This window comes from Lactuca sativa, chromosome 1 (genome assembly GCF_002870075.4).
Source record: "Lactuca sativa cultivar Salinas chromosome 1, Lsat_Salinas_v11, whole genome shotgun sequence".
Classification (NCBI taxonomy): Eukaryota; Viridiplantae; Streptophyta; class Magnoliopsida; order Asterales; family Asteraceae; genus Lactuca; species Lactuca sativa.
This window is the reverse complement of record NC_056623.2, coordinates 150,408,983-150,429,318: the sequence shown is the minus strand read 5'-3', so window position 1 is coordinate 150,429,318 and position 20,336 is coordinate 150,408,983.

Here is a 20,336-nt window from a genome sequence, read left to right as displayed (position 1 = left end):
TATATATATATATATATATATATATATATATATATATATATATATATATATATATATACACTCAAATTAGGATATTAGTTATTTGTAAAATCCACTAACGTAAAAAGTTAAAAGTTGCTCAAGGCTTATATTAATTTTTATAGTAGCATAGATACGTTAACTTTTATATATATATATATATATATATATATATATATATATATATATATATATATATATATATATATATATATATATAAAAGACAGAGAAAGAAAAGAAATATAGAAAATTACTTTTTCGGAAAACAATATAACCAAAACATTTTATTAATACAAATGATTAACTAATTATGATTTTAAATAGGTGTTTAATAGACCGGAGTGTCTCCAACAATACCCTATACAAAATGTGTTTGAAAAATCTCGAAATATTTAGTTCAAAGTCTAGGACTGCTTCTAATCAAATACTGTAGATGAAATCATTCGTCATCGGTCGCCCTTAATCGTTCCTTTAAGCATGTTTCATGCTTTTTCTCGAGGAATATTGTCTCAACCGCTTAACATAGGCTCCGGCCCGACACCACTATAACATATAGTCTTTTACGCCGACAATTACAACAATCATTGATATCGGGTCTCCAACCAACTCAATGATTAAAATAGGGGGCGAATGTCTACCACAATAGTGATTGTGTTCAAAACGGGTATTCCCGTAAAAACCAAACCATTTTGATTTTGGGTAAAATAACCCAATTTGATGGGACTTGAAGATAATTATTACATAACAATTTTTATCACATCACATCAAACAATCTATTTACAAAGGGTGTTGTTAATAAGACACCTTTTCGACACCTCATTGACCACTTTTTAAAAAGTCAACAAATCCCTTTACAAATATTTAAAAAATTAATTAGGGTGTCCATATTGCAATATGGGGTGTCTTTTTAACCATTCCTTTTTACAAATACCTTCCCATTTATTAAAGATTAAATACTTTTAACATCTTTATCCCTTCTAATTAAAACATATTTTCATTTTATATTTTTTTGTATTTTAAAAAATTACTTTCAATCCTTATTAATTATTATATATTGATATTTTAATTTTGTTATATATATATATATATATATATATATATATATATATATATATATATATATACTAGCCGTTTACCTACGCCAAACGATGAGTGCGAATAATTTCTTTTAGAAATTAGTTTCTAAAGACATGTAGTTCTTTTGCACAAATAATTGTTTTAATCTATGACTTTCTTTTTAGTGGGTAGATAATAGTTGTTTTTTTTTAATAAACTAATTTGATTTCGATAACATATCATATTTCAAAATAGATGTTTTGGCAAATAATTTAAAAGTCAAATATTAGTTTTCTTTTGGAAACATATGACATTCAAATAAGTTATATATCAATTCCATTTTTCAAGTATTTTGATATTTTAGGTTAAAAATAAAAAAACAAATTGTATTAGTTAAAAATAAAATTATCTTAAAGTGAAATCATAGTTTTCCAACAATTCAATAAACAAAATACTTTGCAATGTTAAAACAAAACCAATTTGTATCTTTGCAACTCACAGACAATCAACATATTTAAGCAATATGTTTATAATTAGTTAATTTGATATTTTATATAAATATTAGTATAAAATGAAATCTTATAAAATGAATGGTGTAATTTAAAAGTCTTGTCTAAATAGAGGGGACTATTGTCATGTCAAATTGGCATAAAAAATACTAAAAACAAAATAAATTAAGCTTTTCGTTTATTTTGTCAATTGAAAAAATCATTTAAACATTATTTGTATAGATTAATTTCTTACAAAGAAAATTAATGGCATGGATTATCAACCTTCGTTTGTTTAATCAAACATCATTTCTATTCTTTAAACTAAAAAAGTTTTCTTTGACATTCATAGTCCGACGAAGTTGACTTATAAGAATTTGTTATAATTAATTTTGTAATATGACTTTTTACAGTCAAATTTAGTCTTCTATACCATGAAATTCATGACAAAAATAAAAGTGGAAGATGATTGGAACCATAATACCAATAATTAGCAGGGGCAACTGGAGCATGAGCAATTTAAAATCCAAAAATTCTTTTTTACTTATACAACAACCAAGACATTGTCTCAAACCTAGGTTTTTAGTTGAAAGTCTAAATTCATTGCAAAGAACTAATAATCAAAGAATTATAGAAATAGCAAAAAAATAGCAACATACTTTATGTTTTAATATAACCATATAGCTTCATTTCTTCCAATAACAATGATATAATGAAAAGGAAAGAAAGTAAGATCCTATAATCCACTATAAATGAAAATATAATGTTGTTTCATGCATTTACCGTATTAAAATTGTTAATATGTATGAGAAGAATGGATAATTTAACCCACACATGTGGTATAAAACTTGACCAGATTTCATAGGTTGATGAAGCAATCAACATTGTCTATCAAGTAATCGGAATCGGTAGGTACAAAGCAAGGGAATCCTTTCCTAGAAAATCACAAATACTTGAGAGACCCTTGACATATCCATTTGGAATTACAAGAAAAAACACATTTTTAATATTTTCTACCTCTTCAGCAGTTCGAGAACGATGCATGATGACAACCTTCAGTCTATAGAATCTAATGGTAGCATCCAGCTATACCAATGGTTAAAATAGGTTAGCACCACTATTAAATTCCTGATGTTATTTCCCGGACATGCATATAAAAAAATCTATAAAATAATGAACCGACCATCCCAAGTAAGCACAATACAATAAAATTACAATTATACTTTTTTTCATTTAACTCTTTTTTAAACTAAATGTAGTATATAGCAATGTACTTCTATTTATCGGTGCTCTTGTTGTGTCACAAAATGGAATATATGAAGTGTGAATGCATCCTTAACAAATGGAGATTGAAAGAGGAGAGAAAGTGGCAAACTGATCCAACAATGGTTACAAGGTAAATCATGGCAGCTATTTATTACTTTACTATGACTACTTCTGTTACCTACAAGAGAAAAACATCATATCTGAGCAGAGCAGAACATAATGCTAAAAAGTATGGGGTAAGACCTAGAGCTCATAGTTCCTGAACATAGGGCCGATCCTGAAAAAATTAAATATTCTCAAAGGCCCAGGACGAACAAGAAAATAAAAGCCCTTATCTTTATTATAACTTTATTTTTAAATAAAAATATATAATGAAAAAAATCGGGCTTTGTGCAGCTGCCCACTTTGCCCCCCCCCCCCCCCCCCCCCCTCAACGCCTCAATGCCTGAACATTCTGTTTTGCAGGCTTAGTTTTCTGGGGAAATCCAATCGGATAACATTATAAAGGGTATTGAATAATGCAAATGATCATAAAGTTTAAGATTTTCCCATTGCTTCAAACATAAATAGTAAGCTGTCACACCCCCAAACCAGGCGGCAGAAACGTTCGGGGGCTGTCGTGACTCAATTGAATACCATAACATTGTATATATATGAAACATAACAACATTCGTCACCATGCATTAATACAGTACAACCAGTAAAGTTTACATGAAGTACATTGTTTAAACATTACATTCCCAAAATAAATTGTTCGATTCGTACATAAATAAACTGCAAGCCGTCACTGAATATGATTTCCTTTGATTCACTGGTTCCCTGAGAATACAAGTATTTTGAAAAACGTCAACATATGGAATGTTGGTGAGTTCATAAGTTGTATTTGAAAAACAATGTTTCGTATCGTTTGAAAACCACCAGAAAATCCGATATTTTCTGAAAAGAGAAGCTTTTGAAAACGGTTGTGAAGATCCATAAGTATGCTTGTTTGTTTCTATACTTGTAAAAATTGTTTATTGAAGTTGTATGTATTTCGAATCTGTATGTATTGAAAAACCCTAGGAAAACCCGATGTTTTCCTAATTCTTTGAATTCCATGAATTTATTTTGAAACCATTGCAATGCATGAAGTTATCATTACCAGGCGACATTGGATTATTTTTTAGCATGATTATCCGCTACAAACACGCGTTACACAAACGACTCGTCTATAGCAATACTAACGATCCCGTAGGCGTCGTCCGTACTAATCACGTTATCCAACCGCCCTGACTACGTGTAGTCCCACATCCGAAGAGAAAGAGGACACGAAGGCCTCGATGACTCCATTAGCCGGTTGGGGATAAAAAGGTACGAGGGGTCCCAGACCCGCCTCGCATAAAAGGCAGACTCTACTAGCGACACTAAAGGACCCTTGGGGACCAGTAGTCTACAAGCCATTGAAAGTCCGGTTACGTCGTGTCGGATCGGTAAAACCCAACACTTCGTAAGATTGAAGTCTTCGGGCCTTAAGATCAGGTCGTCGGGCTAGCTAGGCTCAACGAACAAGATTTTACAATTGTGGGGCCCAAAGATAGTGCGTAGACGTCTGTGCACATTCGTATGTATAGTGAATTCCAAATCGTTAGTTGTATGAATCGTAGTGTTGAAGTATCATAGTGTCGTCGTGTTAGTAGTTTCGGATTTTTATTGGTTCGAGACCGAACCAATTCGTTTAACAACTACTTTTGGTGTTGTAATGTATTGTATTTTGTCGATAGTCGTGGTACCATTATTTGGTCAAATTGCATGTATTGAATTAGTCTTGAAAATTTTCTGTTTTCAGCCCCTCCTTGTTTGTAAAATTTACTTTTTCAACCCCTTTATTTAAATACTTTCCGGTTTGGTCCTTAAATCAATTTTCTTGACATTTTAACACCAAAAATTATTGAAATAAATATTTTCCAGCATATTTTTCATAGAAAACAGCTTAAGTCCCTGAAATTTCAGTTTTCTCGGTTATAACCCTTCTTTTTCGCAAGTTTGACAATTTTGGCCCAAATTGTAAAATTTTTGCAACTTTGGTCCTTTTTAAATTTAAAAAGCATTTTAAACCTTTGAAAAGGACTTGGACCACTTATGGTCCACTGTTTTACAGAAAATCACAGTTTTGGCCCTCCAAAACAGAAAAATTCGCATAATGGGCCTCATTGGGCCGAAATTGTCATTTTTAGCCCATTAAGCTTGAAATTTATGTTTTTAATCCTCTAAATGAGTATATTTCCAGAAATTGTTTTATTGAAACTGTTTTGACACACTTCATCCATCAGAATTCGTGAAATGTCAATTTGGGCCCTTAATTTTGTATTTTTCACATTTTAGGCCCAAAATTTGTGTTTTTAGCCTAAAGAAAATTGCTACTAAACCACTTAGCTATTTTTCTTGAAACACTTTGTATGTAGAAATACATTTGATGCTAAAATCATTTATCATAAGATATATCTCGGTTTTGAGGGGTTTTATGGCTAGATCCAACATTAAAGCACACAAAAGCATACATGTAAGCATGGAAATCATACAAGGCATACAAAACACATATAGATCTACACTTTCACTTGTATTCCCCCCCTACAAAACTCATAAAAACAGAAAATAGGGGTATGAAGCTCACCTTGGGTGTGGGGGCTCGGTTTTGCAAAGAAAATGGAAGGAAAATGAAGTGATTTTCGGCCTTAGCTCCCTTCCTTGGTAGATCTCGAATTTGGTGACTTCTAAGGTGCATGATCACAAGTTGGAATAGATTTAGAAGAGGTTTTTGATGGAATGAAGTAGTTAGATCATGGATATAAGTAAAGACTTACCTAAGATGATGATTAACTTGCAAGATCCTCTTGAAAGCTCCTAATTTTCGAGATTTTTGGAGTGGGGAGGAAGGAGCGTTCTTGAGTGATCTAGAGAGAATTTGTGAGAGATTTGTAAATGTGTGTGTGTGTGTGTTTCGGCCGAGAGTGAGAGAGAGGAGAGAAGAGAAATGATTTTGAAGTGATGTGCATGGAGGTATGTGAGATATTTTGCATGGAAGTCCTTTGGGTAACAATGATGTGGCACAACAAGTCAACTCTTCCATCCTCTTGGGCTTGTGCATTTGGGCCGAGAATTTGGAAAGAAAAGGAAAAATTTGGGCCTTTGCCCCTAAGCCCAATATTAGTGTTAATCTTGAGTATGTTTTAAGCCTAAAAGAATGTGGTAGGATTTTTACATTTTTGTTGGACTAGTTTAGGTTATTCATGGATCAAAGCTTTTAATTCATTTCATTCTAGGCCCAACATGGCCCAAAATGTTGAAATAAATTAGTGTGGGTCCAATTAGAGCCCAATTAGGGTTCTAAGCCCTTGATAGTCAAATTGGAAGCTTATTGGTCCATTTGGATCCAATAAGGAAGTTCTAGTCCAAGGTGGACCTAAATAAGAACTTCTAGGGTTTCCAATTGTTTGATGACTATTTGTAGTACTTGTTTGATGTATTTACTTGAAGTTTTTGAAGTCATAATCATAGGTGTTACACATGTTCTTAAGTTTTTGATTCACATTAGCTTGAATGTATAGATTACATGACACAAAATTTCCAGTTGTGACATAAGCCATTCGGAATTCATTACCTGTTCCCCAACAACACCTAACTGGTACACAACTAACATGAATAAGGTAGAAATTAGTTGGTCCTAAAGAAAGAACAAAAGCATGATCAGTTATGTAAACTACACATAAACTTTTTATGTGTTATAATAGTAACCTTACCTACTAAGAAAAATAATTTCATCAAATCCTCTATGAAGGGCATGTACCGATTTCACCTAATAAGGATTACATAGTTATTACATTGTCACACCCCCAAACCAGAATGGCGGAAACGTTCGGGGTGGAGGAAGTCATGTGTAGTATCACAACAATTGAATAATAGTAATCAAAGCAACAACACCCATTGTATTAATAGTAATATGCTTACATTGCATTTGAATCATACATGATTGACACCAAAAGTAAATAACAAGTAAAGACTCGAAGCTATTATGCTCCATCTTCTTGAACTCGGTGTGTGTATCTGTCTACTAGTGTCCTGAGAATACAAGTAAGTTTTGAAAGAGTATCAACATAAAGCTGGTGAGTCATAAGCGTTTTGTTTTAGAAAATTGTTCTTTGTTCTTTCAAAAAGTACTTTATGTTCCTCCTGAAAAACCTTACATTTTCTGATATAGTAAATGTTAAGTAAAAAATGATTCTTGTTAGTTCTTCCTGTGAATACTTAGTGTATACAAATCATATTCAATACATATTGAACAAACAATCGATTATGTGGTTCTGCCCCAAGTCCACAACCGAAAAAGGAACAGGAAATGAGGCGGAGACCACACATCCCACTGGTTGTCGAATCCTCATGTACATAATCCTGAAGTATTCACTAGATACTTACAAAGTTAACTGTATTGGTCCTTTGATATCTTTTGATATTGTTCCTGAAGAAAGTCCAATATTTTCTTATGAAAAGCATGATTAACCCATTCCTTCTATGACTTCTTACTTCATACTAGTTATGTATAAACCAATATCGGATACACAGTTAATTGTGTGGATCTGCCCTAAACCCACAAGCAAACAAGGAACAGGGAATAAGGCGGAAACCACACATTCCACAGTCTATCAGGTATTCTTCATACGTAACCTGGATGCATAAACTAAGGAATCATGGAAATAATAATGAATGTTTGTTAGTTGAATAATAACCAACTATTTGTAAAATATCGATGTTTAGCCAGGAAAATCCTATATTTTCCTTAACTGTACGTTATTGAATTATATGTTCCAAATCGTGGTGTACAAGTATCTACCATACTTAGGTTATTTAAGCATTGTTGTGTTTGAAAAACCCTAGTTACCACTAGTAATGCATACTAGTCTTATTACATAAAGAAAACTAGTTGATAACGTGTTGTTTTGTATCCCGAAAGTGTTGTTAATACCCTCCTGTGATCACTTAGTACATACAAGTTATAGAATTCTAGATCAAACAAACAGTTGATTGGGTGATTCTAACCTAAGCCCACAACCAAACAAGGAATAGGAAATGAGGCGGAGATCATACATCCCACTGCAAGTCGGATGTTAATTTCATATTAACCTGATGTACATACTAAGTCATCACATAGTTACTAACCCTGTTGACTGTTTGTTAGGTATATTATTATGTGAACGAGTCGTTGTTTCACCTATGGATTCTTATAACCATACTAATGGACGAATACCAAACGACGTACTTCGGACGTCGAAAATTGAACAGATGTTTGGCACCCCCGGTTGACTGTAGCTAATAGTCAGAGTGCGGGATTATCAGTCTCATATAGATCTATACACAAACTCACACTCTCCCTCCAGGAGACTCTGGTTGCAAGGCGTCTCACACTGTAGTTCTCTCAACGAATTCACTAATAATACTATGAAAACCCTTTTTGCTATTAACATGAATCCTTATAAAATAATATCTTTTATTTTATAATTCATAAGTTTGTTTCCTTTGTTCTGAAAACTTGTTTTTGCAATGTTTGTATTCTAACATGTTTTGTAAGCTGATTTCAAGTCTAGTAGTGACAATGTTTACCATGTCTTGTAAGTTCTATGTTCAATATATGCTAATGATAGGAAAATATAATAAACCATATTATATTTTTGAACACAAGATTACTTGTGTTTTTACTTGTATTCCCCCCTAAAAAAACATTAAAAACTTGAAAAATATAGGGGTATGAACTCACCGTTTTTGTTGTGTGTAAACGTTGAACTGAAAGATCGTCGAGTTGTTGTACGTGGCTCTTAACGAAATCCTAATATCAAATAAATACATATGTTTATCTAAATTAGCGATTTTGTTAGATAAAATGTTAGAAAACACTTGCTTTCAGTTAAGAAATGTTACCGGGACTTGGTTGAGACGAGGAAACGGGTTTTTCACCACTTAGAAGGTGTGTACGGCCGTGAACAGGGTGTACGGCCGGACAAGGGTGTTCATCCGTGAACTCCTTTTTGATGGGTGTACGGCCTTTGAAGGTGTACAGTCATGGATGAGTGTACGGTCAACGAGGTTTAAGGTGTACGATCGTACACTCAAGAACAAGAGTGCTGGAATCGGTGAATACGTGTCCTAGATGCTCCGAAATGAATCCTTAATGGTGTTTTTCGATGTTTTTCGGAAGGTTTAGAGTGTTTGAGGGGTCTACAGTCAGGAGTTCTAGAGAGAGAATGAGAGTGTTTTCGGCCAAGAGTGTTCAAATGAGGGTGGGGGTCCTGTATTTATAGGCTGGGGGTATGGTTGGTGGTGGGGTCCACCTGAGTGCGGCCGTACACGGGTGTGAGGCCGTACACGGGTGTGCAGCCGTACACAGGTGTGCAGCCATACACTCACTTAGGCCAAAAACTGATTTGTTTTTCAAGGACTTCAGATTTTCACGTGATTTGGTTCCGACTCGCTTATATAAATTTTATTATATAAGACTAGATTATTTTCTAAATCATGAAGTTTTGATGGAAACTTAATAAAATTCAAATTTTATTAACGAAATTAGGATATCGGAAATGGAAAAAGGTTCGGGTTGTCACATACATAATCATTCAACTATTGAGAAAAATAATGCAAAAGTAATTTCATGGAGAAATTAATACCAACTCTCCCACCTAATTCGATCACATAGACATCTTCCAAGCTCACCTGGCCATCGACGGGAAGAATAATTGACAATAGCAAAAGAAAAGACAATAATTCATTTGTTCTTATATTCAGACCACACAAGCTTTCCCCTATTTACCAAAGTGAGGACAATTTATACAAACCTATCAAAGATAATTAAACAACAAAAAATCCATTACTGTTTAGCATTTAAAGGTAATTAAAAATAATTTTTTTAACCACAATTTAAATGCAACCATGTTAAAGGGAAGATTTATCGGCACCAAGTACTGAGTCATAGATAAGATAGAGAATTAGAAAAATACTAAAGATACTTGGGGAAAGATAAGCCTCAGAGACAAAGAAGTATTGATGTATTACCTCAGCAGGGATGGTCGTAGATGGCCAAGGCTGATGGTAATCCAGTAACCACCTACAAAATAAAAATTTGTTAGAATTAGAACATAATCTTTCCACAAAATAAAAAAGTGTTAGAATCAGATACGTAGAAGAAAACCATGAGCAAAAAATCATTCCTTAAATTACATCAAGAAACGAAATCATACCAAATATCGTTCAAGATTTTCATTTTGATTCGCAATGCCAACTAAATCATTTATCCTTTTTAAAACCATAAAATCATTTTTTGTGGACATACATCTGCCTCTTCATTAGAAATCGTGGGTTGGAAGCATCAGGCAAGGGTAGTGAAGATGTGTTGGTGATGTAGTGATGATATATATCTAGGATTAACCCAAATTGAAGGAAGAGTTATGAAACTCAAAAAAGAATATGATGACCTGAGGCAAAGAAGACCACTGCCCTAACTATGCTTTCCCATGAAAATTTCGTCGCATCTATACCTGCAAGCCAAGTTAAAATCTAAATCAGAAAAAAAAATCCATGATGTTGGTGAGCATAGCTAGATCTAAATACACACATCAACACCATCGAGAAGAGTGGTGGTGGTGGGTTGAGAGATGAGTTTAGGGTTCTGAATCCCTAATGAGAGGAAAGATGATAAAGAGAACATCTTCAACAGAGGAGATGATTTATAAAGTGAATTTCATATTGACTAATTCAATAGATGTCGAAAACAAGGAATATAGGTTTAGCTTTGACCGATTCTTTGCAGATAGCCTTGACTGATTCATTTTGCACATAATTTTGACGGGATAAGATTTTTGTAATGCATAAATTTGTTGTATATGATGTTGTTAGGGGTGTACCTCTTAAAATTCAGTATTGGAGGCTAAATGCTTATTAAGGTGTGTGTATATATATATATATATATATATATATATATATATATATATATATATATATATATATATATATATATATCAAGTTGTCAAAATCATTATCTTAATCGTAAGATTATATGATCCTTCAATCCTAGGTTTGAAAAATGATTCAGAACGTATGTTAATCGTATTTCAGGTAAGATTGCATTTAGGATCATAAAATCGAGATCCGATCCGATCTTACCTCTCTTGAAGTTTATATAGTTTTTGAACGGAAAACTGAATGTTTGAGACATTTTTGTATGTTTTAAAATTATAAGTTAAAGTAATGTTTTATTTTGTGTAATCTTAGGATCTCTAACATCCACAAGTTGTGGCTAATGTGTTGAAGTTTACATGTTTTATTGTTAATATTAACATATTTCTAATAAAAATTAAAATATAAATGAGTTAATTTTGATCTCACAAAACTTATTGGAACTCAAAGTTGGACGGCGATTTCATTTATGATAGTCAAATAAAATAAATATAAAAAAGTAATGATGGTTTTTAAAGTTTAGAAAACAAGAATGCAAAACAAAAATAACCAAAAACTCTTTGATTAATCGGAAACTAACTCAAAACCGATGTGTTTACAATCTGTTCTCATTATCATATTCTTAATTATGAACACGTATATATAGTCTAACAAACCAACTTGTATTAGACTAGGAAACTTATGACCAACTTGCCATAAACTAAACTTGCCATAAACTAGATCGCTTGGTCTCCAAGTCCTCGTTGACTTAGGATTCTAACAATCACCCCCGAATCTCTATGTCCTTCTAGAGAATTCTTCAACCCCGATCAACATCCTATTATCTCTTTTCACCACCTAGACCTTTTTAATCAAGCTTGTTCCGAAAGCACTTTTCCACCAAAAAACAAGACAAGGTCAAGATCATCTTTATCGTCTTCCGTCACCCGCAAAACAAACCGAATCAAATCTACCTGCTTTACATCTTCCCATTCGTTTATTCCGCGTATTTGGTTAGTCTCTCTCTACCTTAGAACCAGCTCGATAAAAAAAATCAGGGTTGCTTGCGATCAAAACGAAATCAAACCCCTTAAATGGAACTCGATTCATGTTCCGTCTGCCCCACAACGAAAGGCTACACTTTTCTAGAAACCGACTCTGAAACTGGCACCGTCTTCACCTCGCTCTAATACCAATTATGTAACATCCTATTTTTCAAGTAGCTTCATATTCATCCCTTGGATTTGAATTATGTCACTTTTGGCCTTTGGGTTGGAAGGAAGTGGCAAGAAAGGACCAAGCATGAAAAAGTTGGCAACTGGGCGAGTACGTCTAGCATATGTTGGGGTACGCCCAATGTAGAAGATTAAATGATCACGGGTATAGGAGGAGTACGCCCAACGTGCGAGAAGTACGCCCAACGTATTCTCAGAGATACTAAACCCTAATTTTGGGGATGACCACTATATAAGGAATATTATGGCTCAACCCTAGCCTCTATATCAGCCACCCCATACCTCAGAGAAACCCTAAAACGTCTCATCATTTCATCTTTGGGTGATCTTGACCTTGACAGCCTCATTTTGGTGGTGTAAGCTTGGAAGAGGAAAAGAATAAGTTGGCAAGGAAGAACTTGGGAAGTTGGAGCTCATAGATCTGGGATAGCATCATCATCTGTAACTCCTTGGAGGTATAAAGTTCATAACTTTCCTCAAGAATGCTTAGATCTATTGTTGCTTGATTTTGAAGTCATCTTGGTCCTAAGTATAGAACTTTATGGTTCAAATCCAATTTCTGGACTTAGAGTTGCCACTCTCAGTTTACAATGAGTCTCTAAGGCAGAAAGTTGCCATCTTGAATGTCTTATTGAAGTCATGCATGAGTTATGACCATTTCTATGTGAATGGAATGTTATTTTGGAGTTTGGGCCTATTAGAGTCATGCAAAGTCACCAAGTCAGTGACTTTATGGATTGAGACGTTGAAAAGGACTTGGATGTGTGATTGTAGCTTTTGGATCTGATTATTAAGCACTTAATGGGAAAATGACTTAACAGGGGAGTACACTGAGCGTACAAGTAGGTATGCCCAGCGTAGGCACCATTTGGCTAGTACGCTTAGCGTACATAGGAGTATGCCCAATGTACTCATCAGTTATGGGCCTTATGGATTTTGGGCCTCAGTTTGGGCCATGCAGGGGGATTTTGGTCCTTTGGGCCTTAGTGGGCCATCATGAGTCAGATATTGTGGGCCAAGAAGATGTTTGGGCTTAGGGTAAGGCCCATAAGAGGGATTGGGCCCAATTTAGCAAATTGGGCCATTAGTGGGCCACTAGTTGGTTTGGGAAGCCTATCCAGTGTTGGGCTTTTTATATTATGATTTTTAGCCTTAGATATGGACCAAGTTGGACTAGGGGTAAAATGGTCAAATTAACCTAAGGAGGATTATTGTTTTGAACTAAGTGATATTTTAGTATTAATAGCTTTATGATTCGAGAGATCAGTTGTTCGGTATTTTGGTGAGGCAGCGATTCAGGAGTTCGATTCTTTGGTTCAAATCGATAGTGCGAGGTGAGTTATCGTCACTATATCTACAAGGTCTACGGAACCAAGGCCGACCCTTTATGGATTGTATCCGGTTATGACATGATATGTTTATTGGTTTGCATCCTAGTAGTTAGGATGAGGTTATGTTTATGCTTAGTGACCTGGTTAGGTCGGTGTCCTGGTTATAGGATGGTATTATGTGATATGCTAGTATGATTTGTTAGATCGGTATCCTGGTAGATAGGATGTTATATGTTGTTATGATCTGTTAGATCGGTATCCTGATAGTTAGGATGATATATGTTGTTATGATCCGTTAGATCAGTATCCTGGTAGATAGGATGTTATATGTTTTTATGATCTGGTAGATCGGTATCCTAATAGATATGATGATATATGCTGGTATGATCTGTTAGGTCAGTATCCTGGTAGACAGGATGTTATATGTTGCTATGATCTGTTAGATTAGTATCCTGGTAGATAGGATGTTGTTATGTTGTTATGATCTGTTAGATCAGTTTGTATGTCTATAAACTGTTATCTGTTATATGTGCACATGTTTATTTGATGGTTGAGGCTTATCTGCTTTGTGCGAAAGCAAATAGACCTAGGCATTCCAACCTGTTGGTTGTGGGCCGTGAGTATTCCATCCCGAGGATGATTAGATTCATAGTATGTTAGCATTCCAATCGGTTGGTTGAGGGCCTGGGGTATTCCAACCCGATGGTTGACTGGACCCATAGTATGTTGTTTATGATTATATGTGTATTGTTGTCGGTATGGGTATTTTGGGGTAACTCACTAAGCTTTCGGGCTTACAGTTTCAGTTTATTGTTTCAGGTTCAGCGGATGGCCGCGGGAAGGCGAAGGCATGACAGTACACTTCCTCGATTAATGATTATGATTTATGGGAACTCTGATGTTTAAACTATTTTGAAAACAAATTGTAATGACTGAATGCTTTTTAAATGATTTAAAAAGTTTTAAATGGCTCAAATTTTAAGGATGTTACAAATTAATGTTTAGAAAACAAGTATGCAAAACAAAAATAACCAAAAACTCTTTGATTAATTGGAAATTAACTCAAAACCGATGTTTTTACAATCTGTTCTCATTATCATAAACTCGATTATGAACATGTATATATAGCCTAACAAACCAACTTGTATTAGACTAGGAAACTTATGACCAACTTGACACAAACTAAACTTTCCATAAACTAGATCGCTTGGCCTCCAAGTCCTCATCGACTTAGGATTCCAACAGTTTTGCCATTGCTTACTCAAGTAATATAACTATATTTATATTTATGATCTTTTAACTTACCCTATATTTACAATAAATATCTTATCTTTATAGTTTCAAATCAAAATAATATAATTATATTTATATTTATGGTTTTTTAACTTACCTTGCATTTACCGTAAATAATTTGTCTTTATTTTAGTGCGGTGTAAATGAAGACAACTATGATCAAGTCAAAACAATATAACTATATTTACATTATTGTTCTTTAATTTACCCTACATTTACAATAAATACTTTATCTTTATTTCAGAGCGGTGTAAATGAAGACCACTACGATCAAATCAAAATAATATAACTATATTTACATTTATGCTCCTTTAACTTACCCTATATTTACAATAAATATTCTATCTTTATTTAAGTGCGGTGTAAATGAATACCACTATGATTAAATCAAAATAATATAACCATATTTACATTTATTGTCCTTTAACTTACACTGCATTTACAATAAATACACTATCTTTATTTTGGTGCGGTGTAAATGAAGACCATGATCAAATAAAAATAATATAACTATATTTACATTTATGGTTCTTTAACTTACTCTGCATTTATAATAGATATCATATCTTTATTTCAATGTGGTTTAAATGAATATAAATACCATCAAATCAAAATAAATAAGTATATTTACATATATCATCCTTAAAGTTACCCTACATTTACAATAAATACTCAATCTCTTACTATATCTTTTAGATTTGTTAGTTTATATATATATATATATATATATATATATATATATATATATATATATATATATATATATAGAGAGAGAGAGAGAGAGAGAGAGAGATTCATATGTTCTAACTTATTATTGTATGAATGTAGAAATTATTGTGGACCAATCATTATAAAAGAAAAAAATAAATTATTATTAAAACAAATAAGGATAGATTGGTAATTTCATTTAATTGCATAATTATTTTCCTATAATTATGGCTTGATATATTCTAACCCTAATAATCTTTTCATCCACTTTCTCTAAAAATTAATTGTCGGCCTCCTTTTTATTCCTCCAAAATTTCCGTAAGCCGATGACCATTATCATCTTCATTGCCGGTAATCGCCACAACCCTATCCCCTACCGCTATATGCATCTCCGACACATTACAATAGGAGCGAGAGAATGATCGACATGGATTGAATAAAAACAAAAACTGTCATTTAGTACATGTTTTCATTCCATTGTGTCGACCAAAATAAAAATCAAGTATCCTTTTGTAATCGGTTCGTCCCTATTATGTTATAATTAATTGTTTTTTGTTTTTAAATCCATACAATGTTTATATATTAATATCATAATGGGAAGCATCGTCCCTAGAGATTTTGGTGGACAAAAAAATTTGCTTTTTTACTTTTTATTTTTTTAAAACAATATTACTTATGGTTTACAATTTTCTTAGAAAGCAATCTGTTTTTTATTATTGACTAGCATCTCACGTTTTTTTTATTGATTATATGAGTTTTTGAATAGTTGTTTTGTGCTGTTAGAATATATTTTGAAATGAATCACTAAAGTTTATAAGGGTATTTATCGTAGGATTTTATAATGTGTATTTTTTTATCAGATACATGAGCAATGCATATATTAGATGATTGATAAATGTGTTCTCAAAGAATGTTTTTCTTACAAAATGTAATTCTTGTCTGATGTTAGTTTCACAGAATGTCATTATCATACGAATGGTTGGAATTAAGTCGGAGGACCATCGAAGAAGATCAAGTGCATTTGTTCGAGAATTGTATATTTAAGCATGCTATGTTTTTTTAAGAATTTATTTTATTTTTATGACATTCAGATAGAATATCTATAATTATATTTAAATGTACTAGCCGTTACCCGTGCAAAGCAGCGGCTGCAAATAGTTTTTTAGGCGATATGTTCCTTTTATAAAAATGTCACGTCCTAAAAGAAAGTAAATGTCCAAGACAATAGAATCTGACTTTGGCGTTATTTTTAGCATGATACATCAAATAACCGATAAAAATAAACACTTCAAGCTGGCACAAAATATAAGTCGTTTAATTCGTTCAACAATAATAATAGAATTACATATGAATACACCAAATATGGAAATGTGTAAAAACACGTAACTGCTAATACATTATTAATCTCACAATACTTCTTTATATACCACGTTTGTTGTATAAACTCTGTAAACTTGTAAATCTTCGTTAGGCTTCACTAACACTTTGGTATTACCACGTGAGACCCTCTGGAGAATGCAACATAAAGTTGGTCATGCACGAATACTGGGTTTGGAATATACATACCTACATTCGGAATATCTTTGTCCATGAGGTTTATTAATTGTCATTGCAAAGCATAATTGAATAGGAAATTGTTTCCTTTTCAGCTTGAATGGAAACATGTCATCTTCATTTGGACTTAGAAGAATCCTTGGAAAAAATATTTTCTTTCTAGCATGTTGACCAACAGCTATTTCGACATCAATGAAATTGTGCTGAAATCATTTACTTATCAATTTGGTGTCGTTACACAATCCATTTGATGGGTTGGAATTTCATAACAATATTATCAGGCATCCAACTTTTACTCTTATGTAATGAGGGGGCAAATGACTAACACTGGCCGTGTTCAATAATTCCATGAGATAGAAGTTATTTATATCGTCTATGGCCTCATCAAAACAATAGTAAATTCTCTCTTCTCCATGGAACCGACAGATCAAATAATCATTAATCTCATCGACACTATCATTTCTTGTGGATAGTATTGCATGAAAAATAATATAATCTTTTCTTGTGGATAGTATTGCATGCAAAATAATATAATCTGATTCATATCTATTACTTTCTAAGGAGGGAAAGATTGCATCAATCAAAGCATTCAATGATTTTTCTTTTTTTAGTGGAGAGAATTACCATATAATTAGGGATGCAAATAGAGTTTCTATGCACCGTTTTGTCAACTCCATCCCTGACACGTAATAGAAAGTCTGAAAACCATTGATCGATTAGTGCTCTCATATTTATAGTTAACCGCAACTTGATAATCAAAGATGAAGGAGACAACATTCGTATGCTACTATCCACAGTCTGTGCCCGTGTTCCACGACTCGCCGCAAAACTTGTCTGAAAGTTGAAAGATATAATCACGAAGTGGAGGTTATAATTTTATTCAATTCTGAAAGAAATAAAAACCATGAAACTAATGTTATAATTTTAATCAATTGTGAAAGTTGAGAGATAAAAACAAAAATTCAAAAATTGGTCAAATAACTATTGGTAGTAGACATAAACTAATTAATATATAAAAAAAGATAATATGCATAAGGGAGTATTCAACAACACACTGTAATAATTATGTTGGATTCCAATCAAAACAAAACATTTACGTACTATAACAATACTGGTTACTACAAAATCTTATTTACATGGCATACACTTGCACAAAAGTTTATTCCAAAGTTAGGGAGGCTTGTGGGACAATTGCTCACCAAGTGTTGAAGCTAGAAATGCATTTTGAAGGCCCTTTAAGGGTGTTTTGAGGGGTGTACGGCCGCACACACCATGTGTTCATGAGTTCTGGGCATTTTAAGGTGTTAATCTAGTGTTCTTAACAAGATCTAACCATAGGGAAAGAGTACGTACAATCTGGAGGCTCAAGAACACTCAAAATCACCAATAACAAGTGTGTGTTCTTGGTGTTCTTGGTGAGATTTGAAGATCTAGCCAAAATATGATTTACAATGGATGAAATTAGAGGGTGCTACTAGGTTAAAAGGATTAACAACAAATCAAGGGAAGAACACTTACAATCTTGAGGATCTAGGATGAAAATCGGATGGTAGTTGAGAGAGAAGTCGAGTTTTTGGCTTGGGAGGGTGAAAAAAGGTAAAGGAAAGCTAAGTCCCACTTATATACTCTAGAGTGTGCTTCCAGGAGAGGGGTGTGCGGTCGCACACTCAAGTGTATGGCCGTACACTCCTCATGTTGAAGTGTAAGGCTTGTTTTCAGTGCTAGAAGTGTACGCGACCCAATCCTATACTCAATGCTTGAATGTATTGAGCTTTGAACCTTTAAACGGACTCTAAACAAGGCTAAATGATAGCAGAAATGAGTCTGACACTTAGTTGAGTTGACTAGCTAGGCTTTACAAGGCAAAAAAATTTGGGTTGTCAAACTACCTCGAGGAATGTGGAATTGTGACACAATTAACACCTACTAGGACACCACAACTTAATGGTGTGAAGAAGAGGTGTAATCAAACCTTGGTGGACATGGTTCATTCCATGATGAGTCAAGCTTCACTAACAATGTCATTCTGGGGGTATGCCTTAGAGATTGCCACCCACATTCTTAATCTTGTTCCAACAAAGAAGGTTGGCAAAACACCTCATGAGATGTGGATAGGGAAGGTTCCCTCATTAGCACATATCAACGTTTGGGATTGTGAATATTTCGTTAGATGAGAGACCCACAGCAAGCTTGAACCTCGAAGTGAGCAACGTATTTTCATCAGCTATCCACAAAAGTCATTTGGATACTTGTTCTACAAACCTAGTGAGAACGTGGTCTTTGTAGCATGAAGGTGAGTCTTTCATGAGAGAGAGCTCATATGCAAAGAGGACAGTGGGAGTGTAGTACATGTTGAAGAAATTCAAGAGCCAAAATAATAAAGGAACCTCTAATACTAGCACTCATCCCGAGGAAGAAATTCATGTTGAACCTATTGACGAGTTGTTACCTCTTAGACGTTCTACTCAAGTTAGAATGACACCAGAGTTTTATGGTTTCCATATAACTACGGATGGTGATACTCTTATCAGTGATAGTACACTGGTAAATTTAGATGAGCCTTCTAACTACAAGGGAGCCATGTCAGGCCCTGAGTCTGCTAAACGTAAATAGGAAATGGACAACGAGATCCAGTCCATGTATGACAATAAAGTTTGGAACTTGGTTGACAATGTACCAGTTTGTAAGATAGTTGGTTGCAAATGGATCTTCAAGAAGAAGACCAACATGGATGGAAAGGTGCACACCTTCAAGGCTCGACTGGTTGCGAAGGGCTTAACTCAAACCCCAAGGGTTGACTATGATGAGACCTTCTCACCAATAGCTGAGATTCAATCTATTCGGGTTATGTTATCCATAACTGCGTTTCATGACTATGAAATTTGGCAAATGGATGTCAAAACTGCTTTCCTTAATGGAAATTTGGCTGAGGGTGTTTACATTAGTCAACTAGAGGCTTTTGTGGATCCTAAATACCCCAATATAGTGTGTAAGCTTGAGAAATCAATCTATGGATTGAAACAAGCTTCTCGCAAATGAAATCTTTGCTTTGATGAGAAAGTCTAAGAGTTTGGCTTCTCTAGAAGTAAGGATGAATCATGTGTACTTGTCAAAGCTAGTGGGAGTATAGTCACCTTCCTGGTATTATATGTTGATGACATATTACTTATAGGACACGACATTCCAACCTTATAGGAAGTTAAGTCCTGGCTTGGAAAATGTTTCTCTATGAAGGATTTTGGAGAGGCTAGTTATATTCTAGGAATAAGGATTTTATGAAATAGGAGTACAAGACTAATTGGACTTAGTCAAAGTATGTATTTGGATAAGGTGCTAAAGCGTTTTAGCATGGAGAATTCAAAGAAAGGGGAGTTACCTATCCAAACTAATACCAAGCTAAGTAAGACTCAGAGTCCGAGTACCGATGCAGAGA